The sequence below is a fragment of the Halichoerus grypus genome, chromosome 1, assembly GCF_964656455.1.
Source record: "Halichoerus grypus chromosome 1, mHalGry1.hap1.1, whole genome shotgun sequence".
NCBI classification, from domain to species: Eukaryota; Metazoa; Chordata; class Mammalia; order Carnivora; family Phocidae; genus Halichoerus; species Halichoerus grypus.
In genome coordinates, this window is record NC_135712.1 from 71,569,196 (window position 1) to 71,592,085 (window position 22,890).

General features: G+C 42.2%; 1 long non-coding RNA gene across 1 annotated transcript; it reads right to left on the reverse strand.

Annotated features, from left to right (window-relative positions):
- Positions 1-2,602: 2,602 nt before the first annotated feature.
- On the reverse strand, positions 2,603-22,831 carry LOC118528402 (uncharacterized). The gene is made up of 2 exons (XR_013445935.1): positions 22,420-22,831; positions 2,603-8,271 (listed from the first exon to the last, which is right to left on the reverse strand). It is a non-coding gene; the product is annotated as an uncharacterized LOC118528402 (long non-coding RNA).
- Between the last annotated feature and the right edge of the window lie 59 nt (positions 22,832-22,890).

A 22,890-nucleotide genomic window follows, 5' to 3' on the forward strand; every position in this document is an offset into this window, starting at 1 on the left:
TCATCTTTGATGCCCTTCTTGTCCTCATTCTTACATCTTCTAAATTACTAAACTGTGAATATTACCTTCAAAGTATTGCTTTAATCTGTCCTTTTCTAGCTTCTCCGTAACTGTTCTCACCTGATCCTTTATTACCCACCTTCCAGCTAGTTTCCTGCCTTCAGCACCTCTTCTGTCACTCTTGCTAATCTACATTCGGTTCCTGGATGTTAATTTCCTTTTAAAGCGGAAGTAATCATACGTTAAAATATTCCCAGTTTGGAGACCCCGGGCTCCCTATGGCCCGCAGGATAAAATTGAAACTCAGTGTCCTCAGGTCCTTTATGCTCTGACCCTGGTCTACCTTCCCAGGCATAGTTCTCTCTACTCGCTGTATATCCCCTGGGTTTGGGTGAGGCTCACAGCTCTTTTTTCTCTAACATAGCTTTTGCTTTCTTTTCTTCTTTTTCTTTTCTCTGTCAACCCTCTATCATTCTGATCATTTCTGTCTTTTAGGTTGTTTCACCTCTTTCATTAACCTTTTTTCTTTATGATTTTTTTCCCCTTTGAATCCCTATTACATTATGCTTATTTTTCCCTAATCATGTTCTGTTCTGTTATAATTATTTATGTACCTGTCTTCTCTTTTCTTGGACTAATCACATCTGATATGTTCTAACACATAGGAAAGTGCATGACAAATGTTTAATAATTCTTGAATCTTGAGGTATATTGACTGGTGAAGCATTAGTATGTGATTCCAATCTCTAATGATGGAGCCTGTGATATAATGATTTATAATAAATATATATGTGGTCATTCAGATGACCAAAATATATTTCTCAGACATACTTGGTCTTCATCCACTGTGCCTGAAAATGCTTCAGAGACAAAAAGGTGAAAGGGATGTCTTGTTATTAGTGAAGGTGACTTTGGGGTCCCACCCCCCAAGGTTGAGACTGGTTGCCAGGAGCACTAACCATGTAATTAGAGGGTTGGGACTTTCAGTCCTGCCCCCCACCCACCTCGGGAGGGCAGAGCTGGAAGTTGAATTGGCCAATGGCTAGTAGTCTATCATGCCTATGCAATGAAGCCTCCATAAAAACCCGAGAGGACTGGGTTTGGAGAGCTTCCAGGTTGGTGAACACGGGGCACACCTGGAGAGGGTATGGAAGCTCCATGTCTTTTCCCCATGCCTTGCCCCATGTAGCTCTTCATCTGGCTGTTGATTCATATCCTTTATCCTATCTTTTAACAAACTGGTAAATGTGTTTCCCTGACTTCTGTGAGCTGCTGTAACAAATTAGCCCAACCTAATAGGAGGCTGGAGACTCCACAGTCTGTAGCTTTTGGTCAGAAGCACAGGTTAACAGCGTGAGGCTTGGGACTGGTGTCTGGAATAGTGGGGTGGGGAGCAGTCCTCTAGGCCTGAACCCTTAACCTACGGAATCTGATGTTCTGTCTGAGTAGATAGTGTCAGAATTTAGTTGAATTGGAGGACACTGAGCTGATATCTGGTGCATTGATTGGATGTGTGGGGAAGCCTCCCACCTCCACACGTTGGAAGTTGGGCCCAGGAACCCAAAAGAGAGCCCTAGTGTCAATTTATAGCTGGATATAAATGGAAAAGATTCCAGTGCCTTGGACCTGTTTCTTTATTGGATGTAAGAAAACATGACAGTTGTGTTGCTCTTCCTCCCTCTTTAGTTCTAGGCACCAAACAAACTTGCTGGATTACCAATGTATTATCTATATGCAGATTCCAACAGACGGGATTTGGGCTGCCACAGACACATCGATTCAGTGTAGTTAGTTTGAGCTGAGTTTATCCACCCTGTTCAAGGCTTTACATATTCAAAGGAGATAGGAATTAATAATAACATAGTCCCTCTCTCGGGGGACTGGAGTTGGTTTGGCTTAACAGCTGCTTCTAAATGCTGGTTAGCAGAAAACACAATGAAATTTTATATTTTTCAGTAACATGTGGGTCCATGGAGATAAAAATGTTAATTTCAGCAGCTGTGTCAATTTGACTTAGAGAAAAGGTGTCAGAACACTACCACCACCAGAAATAGCTTCTTCAAGGCACTGGGTGCTTGGACTTAGAAAAGCTAAAAATAAAAACAAAAACATGTTTACTTTTCAAATGGTGGTAAAATATGTTATGCTTTACACCAAAACTTTTTTCAGTGTGCTTATTTATCAGGGTTGTTTCCTGCATGACCCAAATGATAAACATCTCTGCCAAGTTTTTATAAATTTCCAAGGGATTTTTCACCTGCCTCTCTCCTTTCAAGCTATCTACTGATATCAGAAGATTGTTTCACAGCATTTTGTTATTTACATGCACCTTAACCCAGTTTTGAAGAGCATTTGTTTTTGGCTGCTATTCAATTCCAAGAGAACAAATTAAGTAAGGTGGGTGACTGCGTAGCTGGTTGGCAGCTGGGTTTCAGAACAGCTTTGTTCTTCATCTGGTTTGCTTCAATTACACATTACTCTCATTTCCTTCTTACATTCAAACATCAAAAATAAGGTTTTTCTAAATATTGTGAGAGTAAGGGGAAAGTTATAAAAATATAAAATAGGGTGAATTTGTGGATATGGAATCACATTACACTACTGAAAACAGATGTTGCCTTTTTATTATTACACAAAGATGCAAAAATTGCATTGCCGTGGTACACGTATTAGTTTTTACTGAGATTGAAATCACTTTCTCTGAAAAGTGACAAGTACAACGAAAGCTTGATATGACACGGGTCATTCCTAAGGTACCTCTACTAGCATGAGGTCCTCTGTAGATCTGAAAACATGGGTTATCAACAATCTTGACAAAGTCGGAGCCTTGCTTTATTAGCTAAGCTGACGTTGATTTCTAACTTTCATCCTTATCCATCCTGTAACATCCGTATTGAATTTTTAAATTTAACAGGTTCTTAAAGCATTATATAAAGTATGTTGTATAGACACAAGCTATTACAGATTTTGGAAAATCAGAGTGTCTTTCATAGAAGGTATGTATATCTAGAATCTTCTGGTACAAGTGACAAACTAAATTCTTAAGCAGAATAGGAATTTATGGCTCCCATAACTGTCAAGTGCAGAGGTGATCTGACTTTAGACATGGCTGACTTCCCAGCAGGGCTCTGGTTCCACCTTTTGGCTCTTCCGTGTTGGCTTCCTTCTCTCCACCTAGTGGTAGATAGAGTTGGCTGCTGGTACCTGGTCCACACCATCTGTAGAGGCTTGAGATGTCAGAGAGAGGGCATCTTTCTCCTACAGTTTGGCAAAAACCTCAAGGAGGACTCTGATTTGTCCCAGTCTGGGTCTTGTGCTGTTCATTCTTAGAACAATCACTATGGGTGTACATTGCAGAGAGTGGGTGGGGACAGTGAGGGCAGAGTATAGATGGACGCCTCTGGGCAGACCTGGACCCTATTTCCCTCCTCACCATTATTACATGGACCAAAAAAATCATGGGAAGAGGGAGGACTGGTCCCCTAAAGGAGAGAACATTGGGCAGTAAAGCCCTTCAGTGTGTTTATTTACACCCTTTATATTTAAGCACTTTAATATTATCCAGTACTGGGGTGCCAGTCAGTTAAGTGTCTACCTTCAGCTCAGGTCATGATCTCAGGGTCCTGGGATAGAGCCCATGTTGGGCTCCCTGCTCAGAGGGGAGTCTGCTTCTCCCTCTCCCTCTGCCTCTGCCCCTCCCCACTGTTCGTGCACTCTCTCTCTCTCTCTCTCACTCTCTCTCTTTCAAATAAATAAATAAAATCTTTAAAAAATCTATTATCCAGTACTTTGGAGGAGGCTAATTTCATTTATGGCCTGAATTCTATAACAATTTATATATTAAAAATATATACAATTTTTCTGTTTAAAAGGTTTTTTTCTTTATATGTAAGTTTTTTGTTTAAAAAATAAATTGTAGGGGCGCCTGGGTGGCTCAGTTGGCTCAGCGTCTGCCTTCGGCTTGGGTCATGATTCCGGAGCCCCTGGATTGAGCCCCACGTCTTCTGCTTCTGCCTGCTGCTTCCCTTGCTGGTGCTCTCTCTCGCTCGCTCTCTCTCTCTCTCTCTCAAGTAAAATCTTTAAAAAAAAATTGCAGATTCTTTTTTTTTTTTTTTTAAGATTTTATTTATTTATTCATGAGAGAGAGAGAGGCGAAGGCAGAGGGAGAAGCAGGCTCCCCGCAGAGCAGGGAGCCCGATGCGGGACTCGATCCCAGGACCCTGGGATCATGACCTGAGCTGAAGGCAGACGCTTAACCGACTGAGCCACCCAGGCGTCCCCAAATTGCAGATTCTTAATTAGAGAACTCTGCATTAGTGAACTCAGGCTGTTGCACAGCTTGGTAGTTAATAGTAATAACGGCTGACATTTACTGAGCACTTGTGTTCTAGAAATTATTCTAAGGGTTATATATGTAATATCTCATTTAACCTTCAACACAACTCTAACATGGTAGGCACTATTATTACTCCTATTTTACAAGTGGGGAAATTGAAGTGCTGAGAAATTAACTTATCCAAGGCTACACACAGCGGTGCTTCCAAGATTCCAACTCAGGCATATCAGAGCCCATGCTCGCAACAGGAGTGCCACCTCCTTTGTCTACCGTTTGTGTTGCTCTTCCCACGTTTTTTGAGTCCCTTTTCTTCCTCTCATGAGCACGACAAAATGCATGCTTTCTGCCCTCGCCTGCAAGGCTGCATGAGCGGGCCTCTGCCTACCTCTTCAGCATCATCCACCGTTGTCCCTGCTTGCTCCTTGCTGTGCCTCAGATATGAACCCCAAGATCATTCTGACTTCAGGAACTTCACAAATTCTGTTCCTTCCCTCGGCCTGGACTGCCTTTTCCTCAGATTATTGTCTAGCTTGAGCTCTCTTTATTCAAGTCTCTGTCCAATGTTACTTCCTCCCTGGATCACTCACTAAGCCCTGCCCTGTTTTGTTTTACTTTGTAGCATTTATCACTTTATAGCATTTACCTACTATTGTCTATTCTGATTTTTATCAGTCTCCCTTTCCGCTAGAATGCAAACTGCACGAGGGTGAGGATTTTGTCTGTTTTGTTCATGACCTGTTGCTGGTGTCCATAGCAATGCCAGGCACACATAATGCTCTATGTTTATTAAATGAATAAACTTAGTTTCTCCCAAGAGGCTCTGAAGTAAATAAGGTAGAAAATATATCCTTTTTATAGTCGAGATGGTCTCAGAAAGATGATGTAAATACCTCAAAATAGACTGGCTAATAAGTGGTTGGAACTGAAGTGAGACTACTCTTAGATCTGGGCAGTTTTCATTGTACCACCATGGTCTGCCTGATGTCATCTGTTTTTCTCCTCTTCGCCTTCAGAGTAGTTACAAAACATTTCTGAAATTATCACCTGTGTCACTCATCGCAGTAACCAAACCACAGCTAAATTGACTATACTTAAGAATTTGTAAGTCATTTGCGCTAACTTTTGTTGTTTCTTGACATGATTGGTCTATGGCTGTAACCAAAATATTTATAAACCTGTGTTTTTTTCCTCCATCTCCCATTCCACATGTGGTCAGGCTATTTTGATTAATTTGAATTCATATATTAACTCAATGTGGATTTAAATCCTGGCTCTTCTATTTACTTCTATAAGTCATTTAATCTTCCTGGGCCTCAGTTCCCTCATTTAGTAAATAATGGTAGTAATAGAGGCTGTTCCAATGATTAAATAAGATAAAGCACCTGACACATGGTAATAGTTCAATAAGCAGTAATTACGAACTGTATTGCTATGCTCTACACACTCAGTGATGTGAAAATACAACAGTGAACAAGCCAGATTTGAACTCTCAGTCTAAAGGGGAGATAGTTAAATAACTAAATAAGGGAGATAGTTTAACAAATAACACCAGAGGTTGTGTCTCTGTTAAGTACTGTAAGCAGGGGAGAGAGTATCAACCTTGGAAATATCCTTGACTTCTCCTCTCACAGCCCACATCCAATACATCAGCAAATCATGTCACCTCCACGTCCACAAGACATGCAGAATTTGACCTCATCTCTCCACTCTTACTGTTAGCACTCTGGCCCAGGCCTCCATCGATCTCACCTGTATGACCCTAATGGCTTCCTACCTGGTCTCCCTGCGTCCACCCCAGAGTGATCGTCTTAAAACTGAAGACAGATCATGTCACTTGTTGTAGGCAGAATAATGCCTCCCTCTCCAAAAGATGTTCATGTCCTAGTCCCTGGAACCTATAAATATGCTACCAAAGGACTTTGCAGATGTGACTGAGGACCTTGAGATGTGGAGACTATTCTGGATTATTCAGGTGGGCCCAACCTAAATCACATGAATCCTTAGATGTGGCTGTGGTCAGAGGCAGATGTGACCACAGAAAAAGTGGTCACAGAAATGTACATTGCTGGCTCTGAAGATGAAGAGAGTCTCTGGAAGCTAGGAAACGCGAGGAACAGATTGTCCCCCGGAGCCCCCAGAAGACACACAGCTCTGCCCTGCCAACACCTTGATTTTATCCATGAGAGACCTGTGTCTACCTCCTGACCTCCAGAACGGTAAGACAATCAATTTGTGTTGTTTTAAGCCACTAAATTTGTGTGATTTTTATAGCAGGAATAGAAAGCTCACATATTACTCTTCTGCTCAGAGCCTTCTAGTGGATCACACAGGGTAAAAGACAAAGTGACCTGCAAGGCCCCGAGCCATCTGGCACCCTACCTCTCTGACTCACTTTCTTCCAATCTCACTCTGTCCCAGCCACACTGGCCTCCTTACTCTTCTTGAACCCTCCATGCACTCTCTCCACTCGATGCGCTTGCACTGGTGGTTCTCTTTTAATGGACTATTCCTCCCCCCGAAAGCCACATGGCTGTCTCTTTCTTCCTTTGATCTCTGCTGAGAGGTCACCTCCTCAGTGAGCTCTTCCCCTACCCTCCCAATATAAAATAGGCACATGCCCCTTGCCCTGCGCACGCCCTATCCCCTCTACTCTGCTTTATTTTTCTCATTAACACTGTCACCAGCTGACATTCTAGATAGTCATGTATTACCTTCTCCCCTCACCCCCTTTTGGGAACTATGAGCTCATGAGGGCAAGGACTTGGTCACTTTTGCTACTCTATCTCCTTGCATGGAGTCAGTATCAGAATGAGGCGGAGAGCAGGGGCGCAGGGAATGGAGTACTGTGGGAACACAGAGGGGACATCTAAGGCCGTGTAAAGGAGTGAGGAAGACCTGAAGGGAAGCTCCAATGCAGGAGGTGACTCATGTTAGGCGTAGGGAAGTGCATGCGGGAGGTCACAGCACTGGTCAGGAGGCAGGAGCACACAGGGTAGCATGATGAGGCTTGGAAGGTATTTTAAGCACTGTTCTCTGCCAAGGGGAGCGAGGCCCAGTGGCCAAGAGTGCTGACTCGAACTGGACTGTGGCTCGGGTTCAAATCCTAGCTTGCCTCTGACTAGCTGCGGGTCTTTGTGCTGGTTACTCATCATCATCGTAAGACGGGTCTGATAATAACCCGGCCTTCTAGAGCTACTGTGAGGAACAAATGAGTGAAACGTGTAAAATGTTTAGAAGAGGGCCTGGCATATGGTAAGCGTGTTTGAGTGTTAGCTATTATTATCACTGGCAACCAGGGGCCACTGAAGGGTTTCATGCAAAGGACTGACGTGATAGAACTTACAGTGTAACAGCTTCGCTCTAGCTATGTATGCAGAAACGGAGAGTGAGGAGCGGGGAAAATAATTGTTTTCTGAAAAGGGTTTTACGTGAAACATGAGACCTTTTGAACCAAGAGTGGTGATTACACTTATTTTCAGAAAATTTTACTACATAATTAAAAGTGAGTTAGATGGTTCAGTATGAGATAGCACAAGGAGTTTTTGCTTATGTGTATGGTACTTTTCAAATTACAGGTTGTGACTCTTTAGTGGGTCATAGACCAATTTCGTGGGTCAGAAACAGCTTTAACAAAACAACAATAGAAAGGAAAACAACATAGCATTTGGAAAGGGTAACATTGTATCATGACATTCCCGTTTCAATTACACAGATGTATATATTAACCTTGTGTATGTTTATGTTACACTCACACTCACTGGTCACCAGGTAAAATGTATTTCTGACCATGTGAGAAACACTGCTGTAAGCGAGCTGTGACATCCTGGGGGGGTTCTTTCCGGAATCTTCACGGTTCTTACGGCTTTGTAAACTTACGACTCTCGATGCTGGAAATCCTCTCTGTTTGGGTGTGTGGCCAAATGTCTCGCTGTGACCTAGAGTGAGATAGAAGAAGGTAAAACCCAACACTCCTTGAGGACAGTCCCAAGGAAGCAGTTGGCAAAGCATAAGCCATAGCAGAACAGCTGCAGGAGGCTGAATCCAGATCCCAAAGTACCTTGTGTTTCCAAGTTAGGGAGTGGGAGGAAGCCCGGGGAGGTGTGAATTGCCTATCTCCATAGTGCCACCCACCTCTGCTGCCTTCCAGAGTCACTTCCACAAGCTGCCGACAGCTCGGTGACAGTGCCCCTGCCCACCCTTGGCCCCTGTCAGCTGCCAATTATGGAATCAGCTGAGAACGGGGAAGGTTGGTATGGCCCTCGGAAGACTGGCGGTCCCCACACGCTGACGGTCACCTCTGTGGAACTTTGCCAGAAGTTGCCTGGCAGGTCAGCTGCTCCACGGGTGGAGGGGAGGGTTGACCTAGCTAATTACCCAATGCCGGTGGGCTCTGTACCTTCTGTCAGTGACAGCATGGCACCGGCAGCAGCCCACCTATTAGTTCTGCTCTAAAGAATCTGCTGATTGTCTGGGAGGTAAGAAAGCTGGGAGTCAGGTTGGGTAGTGGTGGCTGGGACCAGGGGAGTTGGACAATTTCTGCTCTTTGAACTTAATTATGCTGTGACCAATCATGTAGAAATCACAGTACATTGAACAGCATTACACTTTGAGGTATTGAGGCCCCACAGCTGGGGGTGGGGAGTGTTTAACCCCTTGTACTCCTGGACTCTGCCACTTCTTTAACAGTTTATTCCTTGGTCTGGCTCTTCTTTACTAAATTGAAACTTCGTCTTTCCCCTTGTCTTCTCAGAGCACACAAATCTGGTGTTTTGAATGTGTAGTTTGGGATTTATAGCACTTTGGCAAGCATTTGTTTTGGTGCAAAAGGCTATTAGTAATGCCAACATTACAACATTTTAGAAATGAATACCTCAACTATTTTCCAATAAAAATAAAATATAAAAATGAATACTTCCTTCTGGTGAAACTAAACCTCTTTTTAAAAGACTTTTTTGAAGTCATAATTGTAATGTAGATCTGTACCATGCTGTGGGACAGTATATTCAAAGGAACTAACAAATAAGGAAAATTTATCCTCTCCCTTCCCAGTCTCCCACTTTTTTTTTTTTTTTTTTAACAAGAAGAAGCCACTTTGTCATTAGGAGAGATGCAGATGCCTGGGTCAGTTGGTTAAGCTACTGCCTTCGGCTCAGGTCATGATCCCAGGGTCCTGGGATCTAGCCCTGCATTGGGTTCCCCGCCCAGCATTTGGGCTCCCGGGAGTCTGCTTCTCACTCTGCCCCTCCTTCTCCCCCTGCTCGTATTCTCTCTCTCAAATAAATAAAATCTTAAAAAGAAAAAAAAAAAGCGAGATGCAGGTATTTGGTGTAGGTAGCTTCTTAGCTTTTCAAATTAATGGACATATTTAGTTCTATTTGTACTGTTGATAAAAATTGAAGAAATGTTTTAAATTTCAACCACAGAAGTCAGTAGCTTGGTTTACCTATCAATACCAATTTTATCACGTGAAAGAAGACAATTTTTTTTCTATTGCCTAATACTTCCCTTAGCATCTCCACCTAGAATCTAGAGGCAGTTAAAAGGAAAAGAAAGATATTCAGAAGAAAAGCAGTTAAGGGTTCATGCTGAAGGTTGTGGGTGGTTTGGCATTTAAGGAGAGAAACAGTGAAGTCCAAGACTTGAGTGCCCCCAACTTCAACAGCAGCAGGGGAGAGACCTACTCTTCACTGCCTACCCCTTTGTACCATGTGCAAATGTTTTAAGTATTTAAATCATAACAATAGCAACAAAACTAAAGTCCCTGAATATTTTAATTTAACCTTCGTTTCCATGTTTGGGAATGCCAAATTTTCTTAAAAATAATAAAAGCAAAAAACATAGGGTACGTGTTTTGATGCCCACCCAAAGGAAGTACCAGAATATCCTGTGATAATACCACATCCTCACGTAGAAGCACTTTCAAAGCTGCAGATGCAGCATTTGAGAGAGGTTTCAGTGGAAGTGCAAGTTAGTTAGCTAACAGGTAATAGGAATATAAATTAAGCTTGTATAAATTCCTCTTGGAACTCTGTAAAATGTCTTTCTTAACATGCTGGTTTGAATTCTTTCTTTAGCTAACTAGAACCACATTAACAGTATATTTCATTTTTAGCCTTGTCAAAAAAAAAAAAAAAAAACCTAGGTTTTTGGCATAGCTTTTTACTCTTTTCCCTATAAGGTGTTAATTTTTTTAAACTTTCATTTTAACTGCCTTATTTAATATTTTTTAATTCAAGAACTATGCAGGACATAAATAATTAAAAGAAAGTAAGTAGATACAACTTGAAATTCTTCAGGATCCACTGTTCCTGGAATAATGGGTCTGAAAATTTTTTTCTGATTATAATAGTAATATAAGGGGTGCCTGGCTAGCTCAGTCAGAAGAGCATCTTGATCTCGGGGTTGTGAGTTTGAGCCCAACATTGCATGTAGAGATTACTTAAAAATAAAATCTTTAAGGGGCCCCTGAGTGGCCCACTTGGTTGAGCGACCGACTCTTGGGTTTGGCTCAGGTCCTGATCTCAGGGCTTGAGATCAAGCCCCGCCACAACTCTGTGCTCGGTATGGAGTTTGCTTGGGGTTTCTCTCTCCCTCTCCCTCTGCCCTTCCTCCTCACCCCCTAAAAAAAACAAGTTAATAAATCTTTAAAAAAGTAAAATATTTAAAAATATATATATAACTATCTACAACAAAAGAAGATACTGCATAAAAAAATGAAGCAAAACCTATAATCATTGCTAGCACTTAATTTATTTCCTTTTTTCCCCCCTAAGAATAACTTACATGGTATTCTACTATACGGATATATTGTGATTTATTCAACCAATGTATTAGTAAAAAACTTAGGATATATCCTTTTTTCCTCTAGGAACAACACTGCAGCAAACATGCATATGTATATGTGTCCTGTCTTTTTCAGATAAATTGAAAAGATACACCTATTTAGCATTTTGATACATATTTCCAGAATGTCCAGAAAAGGTCTATGCTCCTACTAACAGCTTGCGGGAACCTCTGTCTGCACAGTCTCACTGATATTTACTTAATTTTTCGCTTTATACATGTTTCCTGTTTCCTTTTTTTTTTTTTTTTTAGATTTTATTTATTTATTTGACAGAGAAAGACACAGCGAGAGAGGGAACACAAGCAGGGGGAGTGGGAGAGGGAGAAGCAGGCTTCCCGCTGAGCAGGGAGCCCGACGCGGGGCTCAATCCCAGGACCCTGGGATCATGACCTGAGCCAAAGGCAGACTCTTAACGACTGAGCCACCCAGGCGCCCCTCCTGTTTCCTTTTTGAAAGCAGTTTATCTTCTCAGGAGCCTGAGCTCTCAGAACTTGTAGCATCACCAGCCATGCTTCTTTTGAAGAATAGGCATTTCCTCCTGTGTTGTGTGTGGCAGAGGGAAGGCTGTGGGACTGGGATCTGCCTGCCTCCTCCTGCAATAAGGAAAGCCCCAATCTCGTAAATGCACCTAAGTGCCAGTCATTTATTTAATATTAAATAGTAATTGAGCTCCAACTATCTGCCAGGCCCTGTGCCACATGATAGGAATACAGTGGTGAGCAAAACAGACAGTCTCTGCTCTCAGGAAGTTTATATTCCTAGTGGACCATTTCCTCAGGCATTCTTTTCTATCTTTACCATCTAAGAGGGGAGCAAAAGTATATCTTTCTAACTTGCATGTGTTTGATTTCTGAATTCAATAATTTTTTTTTTTTTTTTTTTTTAAAGATTTTTATTTATTTTTTGACAGAGAGAGACACAGCGAGAGAGGGAACACGAGCTGGGGGAGTGGAGAGGGAGAAGCAAGCTTCCCGCGGAGCAGGGAGCCTGATGTGGGGCTCGATCCCAGGACCCTGGGATCATGACCTGAGCTGAAGGCAGACGCTTAACGACTGAGCCACCCAGGCGCCCCTGAATTCAATAATTTTTTGCCCATTTGTATTTCTTCCACTTTTTAATATGACCATTCTTGGTCTTTCCTTTCTGATTTGTCAGGATTAATTACATTAATCCTTTGCCATGGTGGTAGATACCAGTGCCCTTTTTGTCCTTGCCAACTGGCCCCTGACTTAGTTCAGGTGCTGGATGACCATGGTAAGTGGACTGGATTAGGTGCCTGGGCTTTTAGGAGAAACAGGAAAAGTGTGCTGAGCCCTGGCTAGGCACTGAATTCCCACGTGATCTCATAAGTGCACAGCTCACTCACTCACTGGGCCTCCGTTTCCTCACCTGTAAAATAAAGGGGCTGGACAGGACAATGTTTTTAGGTTCCTTTTAGCTCAGATAGTCTATAATGTTATGGGTTTAAGAGTATGTTTGCAAACTCAACAATATGTATTGAATGTTAATGCAAGGAACTATGCTAGACAGTGAATACACACAGAATAAGATAAAGGATCCATGGGCTAGTAAGGGGACATAGATGTATAAACAAACAAAGAGTAATCTATTAGGATGGAGTTTTCAGTGCATGAGACAATGAGCTATCTCTCTCTCTATATATATATATTTTAAGGTAGCTATCTTGCACTATTCACAAATATTGAGTCCACATGTGATTAGAGATTTACATGAGAGGAACAAAATTTTTGAAGATCATATAAAAGAATATCTTCATAATCTCAGGGTATAGAATAATTCCTTCAAATACAAGAAGCACAAATAATAAACAAAAAGATAGATTTGGATACATTAAAAATAATTACTTCTTTTTATTAAAAGTCACCATATAGGGGCACCTGGGTGGCTCAGATGGTTAAGCGTCTGCCTTTGGCTCAGGTCATGATCTGGGGGTACTGGGATCGAGTCCCACATCGGGCTCCCTGCTAGGCGGGGAGCCTGCTTCTCCCTCTGCCTCTGCCTCTCTCTCTCTCTCTCTCTCTCTCTCTGACTCTCATGAATAAATAAATAAAAAAAACAGTAAAAAAAATAAAAGTCACCATATAAAATATAGAGCATCCACAACTGAGAGAAGATAGTTGCAACACATAATTGACAAAAGATATAAAGATGTTCTGCGAGTAAAGAAAAAATAACTCTAATAAAAACTGGGCAAAAGACATGAATAAACATTTCACAGATGTGGCAACATGACTGACCAATAAGCATTGTAAAAAGATGTTCAACCTCATTAATAATCAGGGAAACATATATATGTAAATTAGAAACTCAATGAGATGATTTTTATATCATCAGATTGGCAAGAATTAAAACATTTGACAGCACCAAGTATTAGAGAGGGTAAGGAGTAATGGGAGCTCATGCAGGGTGGGGGTAAGACAAAGTGGTTTAACACTTGGCAATAAGGTATCTCCATCTTATAAAGTTGAGGGTCTGTACACTCCATGGCTCAGCAATTCCACTCCTAGGTATACCCTGGAGATAGTCTTGTAAACGGATACATATCTGTGTGCATGCACCCCTCGTGTCCCTTCCTCTTGTTATAAGGACACCAGTCGTATTGGATTAGGGCCCCGAACTTATGGACAAGAATGCTCACAGCGGCATTGTTTCTGAAAACAACAACTGTAAACAACTTAAATTCACAGGAGAACGGATAAACAAAGTATATTCATACAGCAGTGAAAATGAATGATTTAGAATGATCTAGAATTATAGATATCAATAGGGGTAAACTTCATAAACATGATTTTTAGCTTAAAAAAAGTACAGGAGAATATATGTAAAGTTAAAAAATTATACAAAAGTAAATAATCTGTTGCTTAGGGATACAAATTAAAGTGGAACAAAAAGTAAGGGAATAACAAATGCAAAATTCAAGATAATTTCCAAGAGGGAGGTAAGGATAGGCAATCAGGGAGGAACTCATAGAGGGGTCCAACAGTGTTGATAATGTTCTATTTCATAAGCTGGGTGGTGGGTACAAGGCATGTATTGTATTATTCTTTATGCTATGTATTTATACATAGCATACATATATGCACACATACATAACATATATATTTGGGAGTGGTGAGGGGGGTAAGTTATTTCTTGCATGAAGGAAGCAGCATGAAGTAGCATATGAAGGGGCCCAGGAACCCGAAACAGCACAGTACACCTGGGGAACTATAAACAGTTTGTCATTACTTGAGCATAAAGTGTGAGAAGAGGATTGGAGATAAACTCCTTCACATATTTGTAGTGCATCTACTTAGAACTGGGCACCGTGCCATATATTAGGACACATAAATAACAGGGTCAGTTCCTGCCTGTGAGCTCACTATCTATGGAAGGACAGTATGGTAAGTGTTATGGTGGGAAGTAGACACCAGTGTATTGGGAGTACAAATAAGACAGTCAAATCCAGAAGGAAGGCTTCCCGGAGAATCTGACATATGAAGTGGATTTTGAGGGATGAGTATGAGTAGCAATAATCCTGCCTTAGACCTGAGGAAGGCTGGTCTGAATGCAGGGAATTCTGTGTGTTAGTAAGCAAGAGATACTGAAGGCCTGAACCAAAGCGGTGGCATTGAGGTTTGGAAGGTGGGCACAGTGTGGTTGGTGGTTATGAGAGAGGAAGACTTCCAGGAGAGCCCTCAGAGGCAGACCACAGCCAAATCAAAATGTTAGGAAGCAACTGCTTAGAAACATTAGTGTTTTGGGATCCCTGGGGATGGTAGTTGGACAGAAGATGAGTCTTCCTACTAATTAAAAAAAGCAGAAGGTGGGAAGGGGGCGGAAGTTGGGAAGAGCAGGAGAGAGCTCACTGAACACAGACCCAGCAACGAGAGACTGAGAAGTTGTCATCTGGGCCCTTTTAACCTAAATCTACCTTTTGCCTCAAACCCGTGGCTTGTTAGATGTAAAATGTTATATTCTACACGTTGAAAACATTATATATTTCAATTCCTTCTACTATATTTAGTGAGCTCCTACTACATTGTTAGTCTCTGTGCCAGATTCTGGAGTTACAAAATGAACATTAGCATTTATTGAGTTTCAGTGAAGGCTGTGCATCAGAATCATTTGTGCAATGGATGCCCAGTACCCTCTCTGGAAAATATGATTTAGTAAGTAAGGCCCATGAATCTATATTAAAAACAAACACAGAAAAACTCTATTGGGGATTCTGTTACATAGCCAGGAGGAAAAACTACTGATGAGTCAGGCATTGTTAGGCACTCTTATGTGTAGCTTATATAATCCTCACATCACCCGAACATAGAAGTATCATTCTCTGAGCTCATAATCTGTTGGAGAAATACATGCATGTGCACAAGTAATCATGGGGATTTGAATAAGGAAAAGATCACTGTGGAGAGAAATACATCCATTTATTCAACCTTTATCAGACACTAAGTGCCAGCCACTTGGGCTTGGTTCTAGAGCTACAAAGATGAAAATAATGTCACTACTCAGAAGCTCCAGGTCTGAAGAGAATATGGGTATAAAAATCTCAAATTATAATACTGAACTCTATTCTAATAGTTACATGGAACAGGTGACAAAAGGACCACAGCACAAAGGAGAAGTCAGGTCACTGTGAGCGGGGAGTACCTGAGATTCTAGTTAAGCCAAGTTTGAAATAATGAATAGGAGCTCCGCAGGCACACAGAGGGAGAAGGCCCATTCGGGCAGAGGAAACATCATGCCCAAGGTGGGGCTGGGAAAGCACCAGACTAAAGCCGTTGACAACAAGAATTCCTTTTGGATAGATGAACCCATCTGGAGCAGACAGACTGGCAGCAAGGAAGATAGGGAAGGTTGGTAGGTGCTGGATACTAAAGGAACCTTACGTTTAAAACTAAGAAATTTGTTACAGATCTGTGGTTTCCAAATTATATATTTCTCAGTGGAGCTGTAACACCCCTCAGAGTCTACCCGTGAGTCATCTGGGGTGGGGAGTGGAGCAAGGCGGGCAGGGCTCTGCGTCTCCCATCCATTTCAACCAGACCAGCTTCACTATTATCCATTTAATGGTGAGCATGGCTGAAAGACTTTTTCTTTTAAACAAAGGGTTCCGTGATTAAGGAAAGTTTAAAAACCATAGCTTTAGGCAATGATAAACCAGTGAAGAATTAGAAGCATGAGTTTTCAAGGTGAAAAGGGCTGCAAACAGTGTCAAGTGCTAAAGTGATGTCAGGAAAAACAAGTACTGAAAAGTGTCCTTTGGTGTGTCAAATGGAAAGTGGCCTTATTTGAAAACAGTTGGTGGGGGTGGGTAGGGAGTGGAAAAGAGAATGCAGTGGCATAGTGGAATGAATAGGAGGAGAAAAAGAGGAGGTTGTGCTCTTAGGAGTCTTAGATGGAAAGCAATGGAGGGAGATTTGGCCATAGCCAAAGGGGTATTTGTCCAATTCACACGTCTCCCTTCTTTGCTAACTGATCCCCTATCCATACATGGATAGCCATGTATGTACATACTGCCCCCTTGCTATAGTTGACTGGCCCTTGATGGGGTACATCATGCAAGCTAGGCCAATACTTCCTCAAGAAATTTATAATTTGGGCCAAGAGAGAAAACCCTTTCACTCCAATTAGTTGGTTAGTCTTGAGAGCTGGGCCTAGAGAATCAGATGAAATGAGCTATAGATGTGCAGAAGAGCAAAGTATGTATGGAAAGAATGGAAGGGAAGGAGCATCCAAGCTTTACAGGTCCTGGTTCCCAATCCTTCTCAAGGTCCATGGAAAGCCTATCATCTGGGCTTAGGGTAAAGCCATTCTACCTAATCATGAATTCTTTATTTTTGCCTTATTCACTAGTCTCTTAAACACATACACACAGATCCTTTTGGATACAGAGGGTGTATGCTTTTGTTTCTTTCTCTTTTCTACAAAGAGAAAAGAAAGGTCACTTGAGAGAAAGGTTGAGCATGCAGAGAAAGAGGTAATTGATAGAGCCATTCTCAGAGGAGAATGGAAGGTATGAGGTCTGGAGCACAAGGAAGAGGTGTACTTTCCTTTGAGATAGATGGTTAAGAAGTAAAGAAGATGGGAATGTGGGTGAGTATGTGGGTCAGGGCTAGGAAGAGTGTTCCTACCCAATGATTCCTATTTTCTTTGGGAAGAGTCAAAATTATCTACAGTTTATGAGAGGGGTGGGCCACAGCTTGGACGGCAAGTTTAGGAACAGCATTGTGCCAGTAGGCCAGGGATCTGGCCACGGATAAATAATAATACAAAGACAGTTGAAAATCCCAAGCATGTCATGTCCAGGTCTTGTATCATCAAATGCAGTGAAGTAGTCTCAGCGTTAAAAGCCTTCACCTCTTGCCTACCCAGCCCCCTTTAAAATGCAAATCAGATCACATCACACTCCCTGGCTTAACATTTTTCCAGTGGCTCCCATTGCTTTAAGATATAAATTGTCTCTAGCATTGCTCAGCAACTAGGAGGGGGAAACCGAAGGAAATGCTTGGATTGATCTAGTGCTGGATATGTGACACGGTCATGGAAGGGCCTGGGAAGAGGTTTGGGGGAGTTGTTGACATGGAGAGGAAAGCAAGACAGGTGGATACCAGCAGCCTAGGAGATAAAAAGAATCCTGGGGTGGGGTTGGGAGTGTCAAGTGAATGTATGCGAGACAGCAGGAGACATTTGAGGCTGAGCTTGTGTATGGAATGTACAAGGTTTAAGGACAAGGTTTAAGGTGGGTATATGTAAGGACTGTCTGAAGTGACATTTTTTTTTTTTAAGATTTTATTTATTTATTTGACAGAGAGACATAGTGAGAGCAGCAACACAAGCAGGGGGAGTGGGAGAGGGAGAAGCAGGCTTCCCGCCAAGCAGGGAGCCCGATGTGGGACTCGATCCCAGGACCCTGGGATCATGACCTGAGCTGAAGGCAGACGCTTAAGACTGAGCCACCCAGGCGCCCTAAAGTGACATATTTTGAGACAAAGAGATAAACTTTCTTCTCTCTATGGATAGCACCACATCCCACCAATCATTCTTTAACTTGAAACCTGGAGTCACCCTAGGAGTTTAGGCTAGTTACTTAGCCAGTAAGACTCTAGGGAGTCACCCTAGAGTTTAATCAGATCCTTTTGATTTTGTTGCCTAAACATCAATGGCCTTGGTTGAAAACCTCTCAACTGCTACGTGTTTTGTCTCAGTCCTGATAGCCCACCCCCTTGACACACTCTCCTTTAAAATTCAAACTGTCTCGCCTCACTCCAGGCTTAAATTCTTCTAATGGCTTCCCATTGCCTTAAAATATGAATTCCTGGGATACCTGGGTGGCTCAGTTGGTTAAGCATCTGCCTTCGGCTCAGGTCATGATTCCAGGGTCCTGGGATCAAGTCCCACATTGGGCTCCCTGCTCCTTGGGGAGCCTGCTTCTCCCTCTCCCACTGCTGCTCCCCCTGCTTGTGCGCTCTCTTTCTCTGTCAAATAAATAAATAAAATCTTTAAAAAAATATATATGAATTCCTTACGGTGGCAAAATCCTTTGTATCTGGTTACTGTTAACCCCTGCTTTAGTCACACAGTTCCCTGTGACTAAAGGTCCTTGGGAAAAACTTCTTCACCTTTCCTGGGATCTTACTTTTCTGCAAGATATAAGAACCCTTATTTCCTTCTCCAGGAGAAATGACTGTCAGAGTATGAACAGCCCTCCAAACTCTAGAGGGGAAATACTGTTTATCTCACTTGTAAACCTCAGAGCCTGTCATGTGTCTGGGCAGCATACCTGCTTAATGGATATTGTTAAATGAAGAAAGAATGACTGAATGTTAAAATCACCTTAGCTGGTGGCAGGAGTTGGGGTGGAGGACTATGAGTCAGAGGCCAAACATAAAGGTTTACTAGCTGTGTTTTATGGGACCAGGCCATTAATACTCTCTTTTAGGAAAACTGCCTTGTCTACTAGGCACTTGTCCTATAGCCTCCATCCTGACCCCCATTCCTGTAGGAATGATTAAATTGGGTAATCCGACCCTCCTATTTGCTGGCTGGGGACCTGTGTGACCTGTCATGAAAAGATGAGCTGGGTTAATCTGTTTTCTCCTGGGATCTGGGAATTAGGAAACAGATTAAAGTGATAAGCTCCAGCATAGGTTGAAAGGATACATCAAGAATTGTCAAAAAAATCTATAGCAGTTGCAGAGTGGCCCTGAAACTTATTTTTGTGAACTGTGCAATGTTTTCTAATAATTTGAAAGTGTTGCCAACATTTGAAAATTGGGGAGGTTTCACATTAAAATCTGGCTGTTTGGCTTCTCTTATAAAATCTGAAGGCCTGATATGGCAAAAACATCCTGGAGCTGAGCAGTACACGGGGCACATGCTTCCCCCCTTCACCTTGGCCACCCCCCCCATGCTGCTTACACCTGGCCAGCTTCCTTCACTTATGTCATCTGCTTGGGCTCCCGTAGCCATCTGACCACCAGCTTGTTGAAGGAACCAGTAGCAATGAGGCATTATATGCAAGCCAGGCTCACAGGGAAACAGAACCCACACAGAGCAGAGAGGACACCTGGTGAGAGTTGGGCAGTAGGTGAGAAAGATTGAGGATACAGCTACCAGGAGAGGGAAACCAGTTCCCACAGGTGTCTGGGTTCTTCGGCTTCCCAGTTTCAGTAGCTGCCCACAGTTACCCTCATCATAACTCCAGGCTCTTGACATAAGTTGCAATGCAGTGAGCCAGGCTAAGGTAGGGAGTGAGTGGGAAATTGGTAGAGAACAGCAACGAGGACAGTAAGACAGTGGTGTAGCTAGATGACATTATCTCCTCAAAAGAAATTCTTGTATGAAGGTGGAATGTAAATTGTAAGTTGTCAAGAGTTAGATTCTTGCTGATTATGTATCCTTGGCCAAGGAGGATCAGGGAAGGCGTAGTGAACAATTTCTACTCAAGAGGATGTACAGTTAAAAGTATCCTCAGAGAGGGGCGTCTGTGTGGCTCAATTGTTTGAGCATCTGACTCTTGATTTCAGCTCAGGTCATGATCTCATGGTTGTGAGATTAGGCCCCATGATGGACTTAGCACTCAGCTTGGAGTTCTGGTTGGGGTTCTCTCTCCCTCTCCCTTTGCTCCCCTCCCACATGCGTGCACATGCTCTCTAAATAAATGAATAAAATCTTAAAAAAAAAAAAAAGTATCCTCAGAGGAAATCAGAAGCATTCTGGGAAGGAAGGTCTATGGGTATACAGGGTTCCAAAGGCTTTCGAGGAAGGGACTGGGAAGTCTGGGGAAAAGACATTTGTGAGATTTAAGGTTTGATTATTTATATCCTTTACCGACTAACTTTCACTGTGTGTTGAAAAGAGAGGTCTGTATTTCAGCAAACTGAGAAGGCTTCCTGAAAGAAGTGGCATTTGAGCTACATCTTTAAAATGAAATGGATGAAAAGGCAATGTTTCTTAGGCAGATAGAACCACACTTATAAAGGCCAAATTCTAAAGGGGAGAGCAGGCAGTTTGCAGTTAAGAGTCTGGTGATATGGGGCCTGTGTTTAGCTTGAGTCACCCAGCAAGTTATTTCTATACCGTGGGGCCTTGGTTTTCATTACTCTAAGTCAAGAATATTATGTTTCTTCTAAGACTCACTATTCCCACCCTAACCCACTTGTAATATTTCTTAATTTAGGACATACCCCACAATTGACAACCCCAAATGCTTGCTTTACAACAGGGCAGAAAAAAAAATTGATAGTGTTATCACTAACTGGATGTACATAAATTTAGCTGTCCGCAGAAAATGTTCATTATTGACAATTAGCTTCGTTGAGTCATTTACATTGATGGACCCATGCAGCTGAATTTTAATTTGAATCCCAAAGTGTCAAGTTAGGCCTCTTCAAAAGGTTACATTGTGTTGAAGCATTGAAACAATAAGTTATTGTATATACAGATTAGTTGTCATGCATCAGGAATACAATTAAATGCAGAAATGGCCAACTCTCTTTCTAAATTTGACACAGAAGTTATAAATCCAGAAGAGGTTGGCTTGACCAACTGAAGTGTCTGGGGATACTGAAGGCTTAACTGTCAATAGTTTCCAGTTATCAAAAGAAGCTGTGTAGATTCCAGGGATATGCAATTCAATTTAAAAAAGAAACCAAGTTACCATATGAGTTCACTCATATGTGGAATTTAAGAAACAAAACAAATAAGCAAAGGGAAAAAATGAGAGAGAGAGAGAGATCAAGAAACAGCTTCATAATTATAGAGAACAAACTGATCATGGGGGGGGATGGGTGAAATAGGTGATGGGGATTAAGGAGTGCACTTGTCCTGATGAGCACTGGGTGATGTATGGAAGAGCTGAATCACTATATTGTACACATGAAACCAATATAACACCTGTATGTTAACTAGAATTAAAATAAAAACTTAAAAAAATAAAAAGAAACCAAGTTTATAACCAAAGAAGAAACATAATGTTTGTATATTCTTTGAAATGTCTCAAAATTATACTGTTAATTTCTAAAAGGTGCTAAAGAGATCAAGATACAACCACTGGTTATGTAAAACATCCTACCATCATGCTACACTTAGCCAGATGGTCAAAATGGTTATATAAGACTTTAGGCAGTGGAAGTGAGAAGGCTTACATTTAAACTTTTATTATAGCACTTAAGAATAAAGTGGTACAATTATGATAATAGCCAGCATTTACTGAATGGTTACTATGTGGCACTGTCTTGTGTCTCTAGAGTTCTTATTTCAGCTTCAAGGCAACTCTATCAGATCGGTGGTGTTACCTTCATTTTGCAGTAAGAAAAGATAGGAAAATCCAGAAAGTTTGCCTTCAGGCTCTCACTCAGAGCCACTACACTGTTACAGTATGCATTTTGTTGCATTCTATGGATACTCTTATGCCTTTTCGGTTGGGTTACATTTCAATATAATGTATCCTAATTTTTTTTTTTTTTTTTTTTTTACAATCAATGGCATATTAAAATCAGAAGTATGGTAAATGCTTTGTTGGATCAGGTGATGCATATCTTGCAGGGAGGGCTCTTAGAACAACTTTCAGTGGGCTGGTGTTGCAAATGAGGAGGTGAGCCTGATTTTCAGAACCCTACGGTCTTTGAACTGGTGAAAGCTATTGAGAGGAAAGTAACAGTAAGGAGGAACGTCTTCTGTGGGTTTGAAAGCGTTTCCTCCACACCAAACGCCTTACTTCGCCTACCTGTCGGAATCCTGATCTTTCCAGGCTCGCTCCAAATACCAGCTCCCTCAGGAAGTAGTCTCTTAGTTAAATGGAAGATACACGCGGGAGAGATTTCCAAGTTATTAAGAGATGAAGTCAGTAAAGTGAAAGACGGATTGAATCATTAAAGCCACCCTTACTCCTCTCCCGACCTCAGTTTCTCTAAACGGAAAGGAATTGGTGGCTTAGCCTATCTCTTCCTTTGATAGTTTCTACTCCCAACCTCTTCAGATTTCTGCCAAAGCTGTAGGAGTCCTCAGACCTGCAGGCGGCGGCTCCTCCGCGTTGGCAGCTCAGCAGGGCGGGGCTGAGAAGCCCGAGAAGAGGCGGGGGCTCCGAGGGAAGCGCGGCGCTCAGCCACGTGACTTCCTTCCCAAGGAGCCTCAGCTGCTGGCCTCCCAGCAACCGGGCGCGTCCCGCCTAACGACTCCTGCGCATCCCGGTTGGTCC